Source organism: Anarhichas minor, unplaced genomic scaffold (assembly GCF_050575085.1).
Source record: "Anarhichas minor isolate MPS153535 unplaced genomic scaffold, ASM5057508v1 ptg000020l, whole genome shotgun sequence".
In the NCBI taxonomy this organism is placed as follows: Eukaryota; Metazoa; Chordata; class Actinopteri; order Perciformes; family Anarhichadidae; genus Anarhichas; species Anarhichas minor.
In genome coordinates, this window is record NW_027466466.1 from 688222 (window position 1) to 700901 (window position 12680).

The window sequence follows — 12680 nt, forward strand, 5'->3', positions numbered from 1 at the left end:
AAAATCGATATTAGAGATGAACTCTGAGCTGTTTAACTTCCTAACACTAGCTCTAAACAGCTTATAATACAGCATTAAAACTACAAATGACAAGATTGTTTTCATCAATACAAATACTAATACGAATCTAGTATTTCCTTATCATTTGAATTTTGTGTTTTTATGAAGAACAATAACACTAAGATGACTATAACAAAGTAAAGGGATAACATTTATAATTGTTGCTGGTTTATACTGAGCTCAGAGTGGTTGAAATGATTTGGATTGTGGCTAAAAAAAGCCACTCTGCTGCTGTGACAAAACATAACAACCAAAACAATCTGTATCTGCCAATATGGATCATCAATGCGCTGCAATTGCTATCGGCTGCAAATCCAGCGTGATCAGGGATCTAGAAAAGTTACATTTGCTCCCTTTTTTCTTTTGTGCTGATCTGATCCGTGATACACTCCGAACTGCGAGATTTATGATCTGTTGCAACCCTACTAGCCACTGTCAGTCCAAACAACCGTTGATTGCCGATATGTCTGTGCAGGTGTGTGTGCCCCACATGCAGGGGGCTGGGAATCCCCGTTATATTAGTAAAACACAATTATTAGTATTATACAATACAATAGTTATCATAAGCTATGGAAATGATAGTGACAAAACAAGTTGCAAGTAAGCCTAGCAGATGACCTTTTTGAAAGAGGCTCCAGGTGAGTTTTGGCTTCAGAAGAAAGACAAATTATTCTGGCAGTGGAATCTGAAGTCAGACAATGCTCCCTTTTTCAATTCTATCAGAGAAGCAGTACACAGAGGAGTCAGAGGAGCCTTGAAGGAGTAGCATAAAAACATCCCTAACCCCCGTGATAGTGAATAATTCCTCCTCCTTTCATAGTCCCTACACCAGCTACTCGCTCTCTCTGTTCAAGCAAACAGGTGACTTTTTGATGCCGTCTTGGGTGGCAGCTACACACTCATGCTGTTCCTTTTGACTTTGGCTTTTCTTGTTTGACACCCACACAGATCCAGGATAGGATCTATGGTGCTTGCTAGCCCACAGCGTACACTAGTTTCTTAGAAATCAAGAGAGAGGGCCAAAGAGAGGCTGTACTTATATTAGCTCACACCTGCCATTGGTGACGCACTAGCTGGGTGGAGTTTAACCTCATGGGGGTAGGTTGCCTCTTTCAAATTAGTGGAAAATACCAAGCGGCAACCTCTGCAAGTTCTTCGAATGGCCACTTGAGGCTGGTTGCTGCTTTACAACAAGAATAAACATATTTACAGCCTGGTTCAAAACACCTTCTGGTCTCTATAACTAATATCCATGTTCATGACTACTGTACTGGGGGTGAATTTGTATATAACTCACCTGTTAGTTAGGCATAATTGACAGTGGGGCTACTTTGAGTAACAGGTGGGTGCCTAACTGCTAGCTGTTAACTGCTGTCTCCTCTGCTGCCTCAGCTGGGCCGCCTCAGCTCCACCCACAATCCACCTCTTCGACCTCTTTTTACAGTTAGGCTGTGTCGTCACTACCAAGATGGCGACGGCCAGAGCCGCCCACCTTGAGCTTCACAACGGCTCTTCAGAAACCTCCGGGTGACGTCACGGAGGCTACGTCCATATTTCATACAGTCTATGGTTTATACTTGACAATCAGCGAAAAAACAAATATCTTCTCTGTCATCCCTTTGTAATCTCAACAATGAAACCTACCAGCCAATTTTCAGTGCTAGACATTATAAAATGTGGCTTTGTGTAGGTGGATAAAGGTATAGCCAAGATAACTTTGGGATTAGAGTTACTAATAGCTGTTTTTTTAAAGATTTCATGATTGGCGCTAAAACCATTTTTAAACAATGGGACACTAAAATACAACGGAATCAATTGAGGTTAATGGTGTCTTAACATCTAGCACACATCAGAGCCGCAGTGCAACATTCATTTACTGTTGCATGCAGCACATAAAGTGGGACCAGTACATCAGCTGCATCTGTACCAATAGTGTTATATAATGCCATAGCAGGAATTAATCACTAGCACTGAAACTGTGGCCAAGCCCCGAGGATGAAAATACAACAGGCTTCCAACAACAACTCAGTGCAAACTAAAGCAGCTTCCAGGTGAGAACAGCTGTCTTCTTTTAGGGGAATAATGGAACACAGCTTCCTAGCTTAACACCTCTGGTCTGTTTAATGTAGCCATCCATTATTCAGCAGCTACAGCTACAGCGTGAGCTGTGCTGCCACACACAGGGCTGAGCCAGAGACCAATCACTTCCTCTGTGATGTGAACAGAGAAGTCTGTTATTTGTTGTTTATGGTTGGATATTGATCACAGCTGTCAACATTATGAGAAATAAGTAACGCACAGAGAGAAATCTATCCTAAAACACTTGATCAACGTTAAGAGCTACTGCCTGTTTGTGCTGCACTTCTGGGACTCTTTCATTTGCAGTTGACCTGTTGCCACACTGAATGACTGTTTGTCTGTCCAACACTAGTTACCCTCTCTAGTGTTGGACAGACAAACACAGGAGATGTCCATGTAATTGGGGGCGACTGTGGCTAAGTGGCAGGGCCGTCTTTCAATCAGAGGGTTGGCGGTTCAATCCCCGGCTCCGGCTCTGCTAGTCGCATGTCGATGTGTCCTTGAGCAAGACACTTAACCCCAAAATTGCTCCCGTAGTTGTGCCTACGGTGTAGAAATGTGATAGACTCTGAATTGTAAGTCGCTTTGGATAAAAGCGTCTGCTAAATGACTGTAATGTAATGTAATGTAATGTAATGTAAATGTAATGTAATTGCTGTGGATATAGACGATCCTAAAGAGGTCAGTATTTGTTGGAATGGAGCCTTCATCCAACATTTTGCGTAACATTTGAAAATACAACAATCTAACTGCCAGTGATTGGCCAGGTGTGCAGAGAAAGTAGACGGGCTTTGAATTCTCTCACGCTCTCCTTGACTTTCTTTACACAACTACTTCCAGCTTCTATCACTTTTGTTGTGTTGAGTGACCAGTCAATGTCCACGTGTACAGTTCATTGCATCTTGTGTTTCTCTGTGAAGGCACTCTGTTTTCTCAGGTGAAAACACTTTTGCCTTCAGATGTGGTCACCCGAACAAACTCATTTATTTCAAGCAACTGACCTTTTCCTCAAGCTCCACCAAGTACCAATTTTTAAGCACTGTGCCATTACGTTTGGTGAGCATATTAACACTACAACCCCTTTTGATTTGAATGACTCCACTGCTGTTTTAGGAATTCCTAAACATTTAGGAATGTTTTGCCTCTACGGGCTCCATTATAAGTAGAGTCTCTGGTACAGTCCAAAATGCTGGATCAGGCATCGGGGAGCGTGCACGTCAATGCCATTGGTTGGCCGATATGACCTACATGCAAACGAGCCGCAGCAGTTCAGACACACAACCCACGTGAGCAGTGCTCTAACCTGTTAACATAGGACCAGAAATGAAGAGCAAGAGATCCCCTGTAGCTGTAAGTAACCATAGACAGTATAAACTGTGTGGGTAGTTCATCAGGTGTTGCCAGTCTGAAAATGAAGAAAACCTGAAACTAATTTGTGATTCAGAGCTGGCCGATGCTACGCTAAGATTGGCCAGACTGTGTTCTAGGGCGGGAGTTAGTGAAGGGTCAATTAAGCCCTGTTTCTTCACACTCTTTCTTCTGTTTTTTGCGTTCTCTCTTCTTTCTGCCCACTCTGTGGGTGAGAGGCACGGTGTGTTCTCAAATCATCTCCCAGATGTCCTGACATCTGCTGAATGGTGTGATTTATTTGTGTGCCATTGTCACATGTATTGTTTCTTGGGATTTCCCACTTTGGAATAGTCTCTCTCACAATTCTAGATAGAGTGAGTGCGGTATTTTGGAATGAACTTCCCTTCAACCCTTTCCCTTTGGCGAATTTAATCAAATCTTGTTACACTGAGTGTAACACGCTTGTGTGATGTCAGATCCCATGAATTCTGGAGGGAGGGGGTACTGGCACACGCCATTTAAACTGAGCTCAGCCAGTACAGGTGAGCTTCAGAACCTCCTCCATGCAGATAGTTACAATGCCAAATTCACTCAAGTCCTTTGCTAGCAGATGCACAGGACATTATTGTGATAATAGAAAAGTGACAAAGTTTTCACTCTTGTTTGTCCCTGTTTCTAGGTCTATCACAGACCAGGGTGTTGTCATTTTGGGTCTGGGACTCAGTCACTCATTTTTAGCACTGAATGTCTTGCACCAGAGTCTACCAAAAACTCAACTTCTTAAGTTCCATTTACCAAAAATGTTGACGTAGGCAAATTGCATGATCTGCTTTACCTTTTCTAGCAGGTTCTTGACCATGTGATGAGTCAGTTGTCCTCTTAATCTGCATAGTGTTCCTCACTTGGCCTAGTCTGGGAGATCACTTTCTCTGCATGTCCAGCTTGGGTTAGAATCTCAGTCCATTTTTCTGGCTTGATGTAAACCTTCTACCAGCCCCCCAGTTGTTGCTCATTTTCCAAGTTGTCAGATTGAGGCAGGCCACTGTGAACTTGGAAAAATGCCTGAGAGCCTGAGGTGAGCCTGAGGTGATAATCAGTTATTCACTCTCCTAATCTCTGAGTGCAGTCTCTGACTTGTCCCAATCCACACGTTTCTCATTGTCATCAGCCTTGCGACTGCTCACAGCGGATGTCTTCATCCGGCCAGTCTCCGTGTTTCACCCCCCGTCTTTGTACTCCTTCTTTTCTGGTTATCTTTAACAATTCAATATATTAACTCTCCTTCCTACTTCTTTTCTCTTTCTATTTCTTCTAATGGTTGTTAACTGCTGGATAGTTTTTCTATCCGATTGCGTGGAAACCCACATTTCTCTTAAAATGTTCACGTTACCTTTCACAGCCTGCATATTCCATGTTGGGTTTCTTACCTTTACCGTTTGATGTTCCCATTCTGAGCATGAAAACACAAACCAGGATACAATATAATTTCCTCAATACCGAATCCCCGAATCCAACTCACATCATGATTAAAACACACTTCTTTATCTGTTCCTACAGCAATGACTTCTACCGTGATTGAGTCATTGAGTCATGGAAGTCATCGCTATGTCCTAGTCCAACTAGGTCTTCGTCTGATGCGATTCACGTGTCTAATATCATTAATAAGCTCTTCAGCCCTCAGCGACTTAACTTTCATCAGATATTATACTCTCAACCACGTTTTTTTCTCCTTGGGATGCTGGACCGAGGAATTCCTGATTCGATTCTCCAAGAGGTGCTCTCTTCTCATGCCTTTAGGTCCATTGCGATTGTCTTTGGGGGGAGGTTGGGTGCCGGCACTCAGTTTCAGGTTGTGCACAGTCGACCTGTGAAAAAGTCTTTGGGTTATGCATCCGGGACGAGCCCCCAAATTGTCGTGGCAAACAGAAAACGTGTTGTGTCCAGTTAGGGGGAGATGAAACTGTGTCTAACACCTCTCCGCGCTTTTGTCCTTGCATGATGTGGTACAGTTTCACAGCAGTCACTCTCAGGTTATACTTCATAATGCATTATGTTTTAGCAGCTCTGAACACACCACACAAGCATTTAACACACAACAATCCCCAGAACAGATGTAACATCGGCGCGCTTTCCTTCTCTACGGTGTAACACGACATGTTGCCTGCCAGCTGCTGTCAATCAAACGCAGACCGGGACACGCCACTCCGGCTGCTGAGAGGAAACCGATCAATTCTGTTATCTACTCGAAAGACCATTTTTCTTCCTTTTAATGATAATAATCTATTAACAATACCTTTAAAATACTGACAATAATTCTCTGACAACAAAAAGGATCCCTAGAGGTGATTTTAGTTGGACTTTAAAAATGTAAAGTAACACGGCTTATTATGCAACAAAGAGGACACTGTTTTTGTATTTTATACAGAAAAATATACAATTGGATTAAAAACATAATTGTATCCATAACAATGCATCATATTTTTACTAGTCGCATATTTGATACATTGAACCCTAATTTGCTAAAGAAATTGTAACTAGGGTTTGGCGATTGTTTCTTTTTTCATATCTTCCAATCAGTAAAATGTTAAACATGAAAAAATGTCTTTATTAGCAATGTTTCCTTTATTCAAATCGATGCTTCCTTTTAAAAGTATGTGTATCTTACAACACATGAGTTACAACACATTCAATGCATATGACAGAACCACAGCAGGAGGCAAGACCATGTTCCAGGTATAACCAGGATCCACAGAAACCTGCGAGGTGGGAAAGCACAGAGACTCTGGTGAAGAAGCAAAGTTAGTAATGTGCAGTAAGTCACTTAAAATCGCCTTGATATCGGTGGAGGAAAAAAACAAACGTCTTTCATCTCTTCAGTCGTTGGCATGCGATGCCTACTGGTAGCTATATCTGTTGAATACTCTGTGGAGTGAGAAGTTCAATATTTGCTTCTTAAACTTATTGAAGTAGAAGTAGTAAGTTGCACAACATTTCGATACTCAACTAAAATGCACGTACTTTGAAAATGTACTGAAGTACAGTACTTGAGTAAATGTAAACTACTACTCCACACTCCACACTACTCCGTTTCTCCTTGGATGCAGATTTGTCAAATAGAAACGATCTCCGTCCACACGGGAGTTTCAGCATCATTCTCGAGTTGATCTGCGTCCACACGGCAGCCTTCGAAGGCGGACAGCAGGTGACCATTAACGTACACTGGGCATGCGCGTGACGGTGTAAACAGGAAGTGGATTGCTTGCTTAGTTAAAAAAATAAAAAATACGACAGAGTAATAAAGTAGTCTTTAATAATGAAAGGTTGTATTTGATACTTAAGATCTTCCTCTAAAATCTCCCTCTATAAACTCAAACAGACAGTTCGTGGAAAGTTTTAGAAGTTTTATTTTTCAGACGTAGTTATAGCGCTGCGGGTCTCTCGGTCTCTCGCTCTCTCTCTCTCCACATTTACTTTAACATCAACACTTACACATAAACGTTTACTAGATTATGGGTCCATCAATGTGGTCTCTCACTCGTTTCCTCCGTGTTGTTGATGTCTGTTCTCACTAGTAGCTCTGAACGTCATGTCCGCCTAGCTAGCTTCTAAGCTAATTTTAACATTATCGCCAATGGAGAAATGCTAACCGCGATTAGCATTACAGCGCTGCGGGTCTATCTCTCTCTCTCACATCAAATTTACTTTAAAATCAACACTTACACGTAAACGTTTACTAGAATATGGGTCCATAAAGGTGGTCAACACACGTCTCTCACTCTATTCTGCTCTTGCTTCGTGCATAAAGCTTAGCAGATCGCTAACAGTAGATCCGTGAAATAAAGACCATGGAATCCATAGAAGAGTGTCAAGACTTCAGTGTGAATCTTTCTTATTTGTAAAACTGTGGAAACACAATATGAAATATGGCTTTACAAACTGTCCCTATACACATTACATGAATACAAAACAACAATCCATGATATAGCCAGCATGTAACATGTCCGCCTAGCTAGCTTCTAAGCTAATTTTAACATTACCGCCAATGGAGAAATGCTAACCGCGATTAGCATTTAATACAACACAAATGTTATACTAAACACGCGAATAGAATATATCTACGTACATCTTTTCATGCTTCATCAATACATACTTACAGACTAAGGTCTCTCAAGGCTACCAAACGGAAGAAGTAAAACGTTAGTGCAGCGTGTCTTCTCATTAGAATCTAAAAACAACGAGCTGCTCCATAGGGCTGATGCCGGTCACGCCGCTCGCTAATCACTCTAATAACAGCTGCTTCCTCCACAGAAATGCAGACTTTTACTGCACAACAGCTGCTGCTAGCTGTTGTGCTAGCAGCAACATCATGTAGCTGTTGTGCTAGCAGCAACGCTTGCAATTAGTTATCCATGTTGAAATGAATCGCTGGTAGCCCAGTTTGTTTTCTTCCGGGTACGGGTCACGTGATAGTGAGTGTGACGAATCAGGGACGGAGACGTCATGGTTGCCAAGAACCAATCCAGTAGCGAACACGGGTGTGGGCGTAATTTTTTCTAAGCACATCCATATCCGACCGTCCACACGCAAACGCAACCCCGGAGTTCTCAAATACCTCCAACCTTGGCGGAGTTTTCAGACTCCTCCGTTTAGGGTGCTCCAAAACTCCGGCGTAGTGTGGCCGCTCAGTGTAAACGTAGCAAATACGGAGTAAAAACGGAGTAGTGTGGACAGGGCCTTAGGCTCTGACCTGGGGGTGAAGTTAAACTTTAATAATGGAGGCTTTTACACTAAGATCTGAGACACATAAGAAAGGGAGTATTCACTGTCAGCGTGGTAAATGGCTCAATGATGCTGGTAACACTAACTGCTGATGGCTACTAACAGGTTGGTTATTTACAGACAAGACTCAGCCTAACAATACCTGATGATTAAACACATATGTATAGATGTCCAGCAATATCATTGATCCCCTTGGACGGGGGAGGACTGAAGGGGCATGACAGCAGTCCGATCAGCCTTAATTCATTAAGGTATGGTGAATGCTCAGCTTCAGGCAAGGTCTCAAAATAATTGGTAGACTTGTCTTTAAAACCAACGTTTGTTTAAGAAGAAATAAGTACATACCAACTTGTCAAAATTATAATCCAAAAACAAAGCAAATTGCATTGACATTTATCTACAGGATCTGTGGTGTTCTATCCCCCAAAAAGGGGCGTGGCCTTTATGTTTTGCGAAGTACCCAAACGTATCGCTCTGGTTTAACGCCCCTGTGTGATGAGGTGTTACATTAAGTCAAGCAATATCAACCCCTCCTCCATTCCTGAACACTCCGACGAAACAGAGCTGCCGCCCTGAGAAGCTTTGTAAACTGCAAGGATCTTAATTTTAACATGGGCCATACTGCAAAGGAATGTCTTTCCATTCAGATTTGAAGTGATCATTGCATCATTAGCCTCTTCAAGACAGACCTTCATCAGCATATTTTGCATTGCATGTTGCATCTACAAGCACAAGAAAGGCTACAACAGAAAACCCAGCTGTAGAACAACCTGGGCTGTAGCGTTTTAAAGGCATGGGCCTTTAACAGACAGAGTGCTCCTTACAGGGATGAGATCATTGGACTTAGCAGTGGGCCACTGTCAGTGGTGGAACTAAGTCTAAGTCTAAGTTTGCAGGAGGGAAATTAATATTATATACAGTGCTAACTTGGGGGCTAACCCTCTTCACTTCAATCATCAGCTGGCTGACAAGGGACATGGGAACCTAGTTATGGTCTCTACACGGGTCGTGAGGAGATGTAACATTATATGTATTTAGATTTACAGGGTACAGATTATTTTGTGCACTCACTACAGCAGGCCATAAATGATGGATTTAACCTGTTTGTCCGGTTTATTCTTGTAGCTGGGCAGCTTTTTAGGCTCAACTGACAAGAGGTCAATGTCACGTTGCCGTAGTGGTATTGGGTGCATTTGTATCAGAGTAGTACGAGTACAGGAGCACAGTATCGGACCTGATACCCCATACTGGTATTGGTATCGGTGCTTCCCTGTGTTCTGGTCGGGTAAACTGAAGGAGGTTCTCCGGTGTGTTCTGAGCCTTTTCTTGGCCTGTCCTAGGGACAACGTGGCGGCTCCAGGCCCTTTGTCTTCCCTGGTAGTTTGCTATCCTTGAGCTAAATGCATCTTATCCAGCTGTGTTATACTGAAAGATGCACAGACCCTGTTTCATCTTAACTGTGTATATTTAAAGCGTGCATGCTCTCCAAGCACATGTACTGATAATGTTCTTCAGGCTTCCGAATGTTTGTGCCAATTCCCTGATTTCTGGATTTTGGATTCCCCTGCCTGTCCCTTGTAGGAATGGTTTCCCTGATGTTCTGGTTTTGACCCCTGCCTGCCTTTGATGTGAGTAAAGCTGAACTCTCTTTGCTCCCTGCGTTGTGCTCTTGGTCTCAAGTCATTACAGATAAGGCTATATACTAGACCGAATGACTCAAACTGTGATCCTAAAAAGAGTCATTTCTCAATGCGTTTGCTTTGGACCATGGTTGTGTATGGACCATTCTTTCTGGGTCTGACATGTGACCTGTAATTTTGACTGTAGCCACGATACCAAATCTCTGTACAGTCCAGTATTTCTACAGCTCCACTGGTAGCATGTCGGTGTATCAGGTTTCACTCCAGCTGTCAGAACTTAGCTCACATTACAAAGAGGAGTCAAAACATCTGTGTGACATCGGTTCGGTGGAAATGCACCACTAGTGACAGTGGGACATCTGAATATGTTTGATTTCACAATAAGTGTCTTTATAATCTCTCTGCCCATTCATGTCACAAAGCCTGGCCTGGAGTTCTACTGTGCATGAGATGTCATCGCAACATCATGTCATCCACCTCCCTCTCTCCACTATCGGTCTCTACTGTCAACTATCCAAACAGAGGACCAACGACTGGTCTAGGATCTCCACAGGAGATCTCCCAAAAGGAGAAAAGGGCAGAACATATAACGAGTAAAAGTCCACATGATTGATGAACCACATTACACTGAAGATATTAAACTGAAATGAAATTCAGCCTATCTACGGCTGGCTGTCTATTTTGTTATTGTGTATTGACTACATATGTGTATGAGACGGACTGCAGTGTGTGTGTGTGTGTGTGTGTGTGTGTGTGTGTGTGTGTGTGTGTGTGTGTGTGTGTGTGTGTGTGTGTGTGTGTGTGTGTGTGTGTGTGTGTGTGTGTGTGTGTGTGTGTGTGTGTGTGTGTGTGTGTGTGTGTGTGTGTGTGGTAAGTAAGTAGGGATTGGTGTTGAGTGCTTGGTGCACTGTTGAGCCCTGCAGGGAGAATGAAAGACGTCGTCTGTGCGCTGTATGTGTGTGATAGAGAGAGAGAGAGGAGGAGGATTCAGCATGCAGGTCCTTCACGCATCACAAGACTCAACTGTCAAAGCGTGGGAGCCAGTGATGACTTACTGTAGTCTGGGACACGCCGGGCACCACTGAGAGACAAAAGAGGGACAAGGTTAATAGACTGGATCAAACCAGTCGGGTATTTATCCTTTCAGGCCTTTGTCCAATGAGAGTCCTCTAAAAGAGGGCAGGGGTTTGATGGAAAACAAGAGCCATGTAGTGTCGGGTGGGCTTTACCAGTAGAGGTGATATTTAAGTGCTGTTGGAGGAGAAAGTGATGTGGTGTGTTGGTGACGGAGACCCATTTGAAGAGGCTTTTCTGAATTGCCCCTCACTGTGATGCAGGACTGGAGAAGATGCTGATATTCAGAGTCGAACTCAGGTTCTTCATATCCTAATCGATGCTCGTTAGATGCTAGGCGTCAACACAAGGAGCAGGGCCGTGATGAGGTTCACACATAATGCTGTTCTGTTAACATCGGGGCTGAAATGATGAAAGGGTTATCTCATCAAGCCCGTTTCATCTCTGTGAAAAAAACACTGTAGAGCTAAAAATAATCTGCATGTTTGTCTTCTGTTCTGTTCTCTCTTGCATTTACAGTATATCGATTTTAATAACACACGCATTGACATACAATAAATGTTTTAGCTGGACAACAAGAAACATTTCAAAACTGTTTGGATCAAGCTATTTTGAATTAGGATATTGAGGTTTATTGATTTCAAAGTGATTTAAAGTAAAAGGGATTGTTCAACCTGTGGGATTGACTCTTTATCTCGCCCTCCGAGATGGTTAACACCAGATCAGCTGTTCTGAGATTAACAACACACAACTGACTTGTTTGGATTTAATTTAGCATCATTTGTTTAAGTAAAAACTAACTGCTGCCCTGTTTCGGTGACCCCTTTACACATCGCATTCAAATGCTTCTGGTATCCAGATTGTTTCCTGTTGGTACCAACTTTTGACTTGCAAGACTTTATGTAGTTTAGTTTATTTTACTGCAGTGTAATTAATGTTAACTTTTATATTTAAATATACTATGGCATTTGAACAGAGGGACAGACAGACAGACGGGAAGAGTAGGAAGGTGCAATATTGCACAGTGCTCCTGTAAGTTATTAAAAACATACCCATAAACTCTTTGACCCGCCCCCCCAAACCTGTGATATTTTCTAGAAAGCTTATCGCCAACATAGTCGTTGTACGTTGATTAACAAAAACCAACACTCATGTTCAATAATAATAATAATAATAATAATAATTATTATTATTCATTATTATTATTTATTTTTATAGCGCCTTTAAAAACAACAAAGCAGCAAAAGCAAGACAATAATAACAATAACAGAACGCTCAGTGAGACAGTTGATATGATCAAAATAAACAAAGAAATAAATAAAATAATATATATATACAGTGCCTTGCATAAGTATTCACCCCCCATGGATGTTTTCCCCTTTTGTTGCTTTTATACATGAAATCATGGTCAATATAATTTGGCTTTTTTGTCAAGAATTTGCAAAAAAAGCTTCTTTCATGTCAAAGTGAAAACAGATTTTTACAAACTAATGTCAATTAATTAAAAATATATAGTGTAAAATAAGTGTTTGCATAAATATTCACCCCTTTTAAAGTGACTGACCTAATTCAACAGAAGTCCAGCTAGTTGATGCCAGCAGTGTCACAAGTAGTGAAATGGAGATGACCTGAGTGCAGTTGATGTGTGTCAAGTGATTGTAGTATAAACACACCTGTCTGGGAGGTCCAGTCTCTGGT

At 42.1% G+C, this 12680-nt stretch overlaps 1 protein-coding gene and 1 long non-coding RNA gene across 4 annotated transcripts in view; one reads left to right on the forward strand and one right to left on the reverse strand.

Annotated features, from left to right (window-relative positions):
• Positions 1-12680, forward strand: part of prkcz (protein kinase C, zeta) — a 128160-nt gene that overhangs the window by 17591 nt on the left and 97889 nt on the right. The window lies entirely within an intron of this gene.
• LOC142954510 (uncharacterized) lies at positions 6783-8119 on the reverse strand. The gene is made up of 2 exons (XR_012955717.1): positions 7644-8119; positions 6783-7390 (listed from the first exon to the last, which is right to left on the reverse strand). It is a non-coding gene; the product is annotated as an uncharacterized LOC142954510 (long non-coding RNA).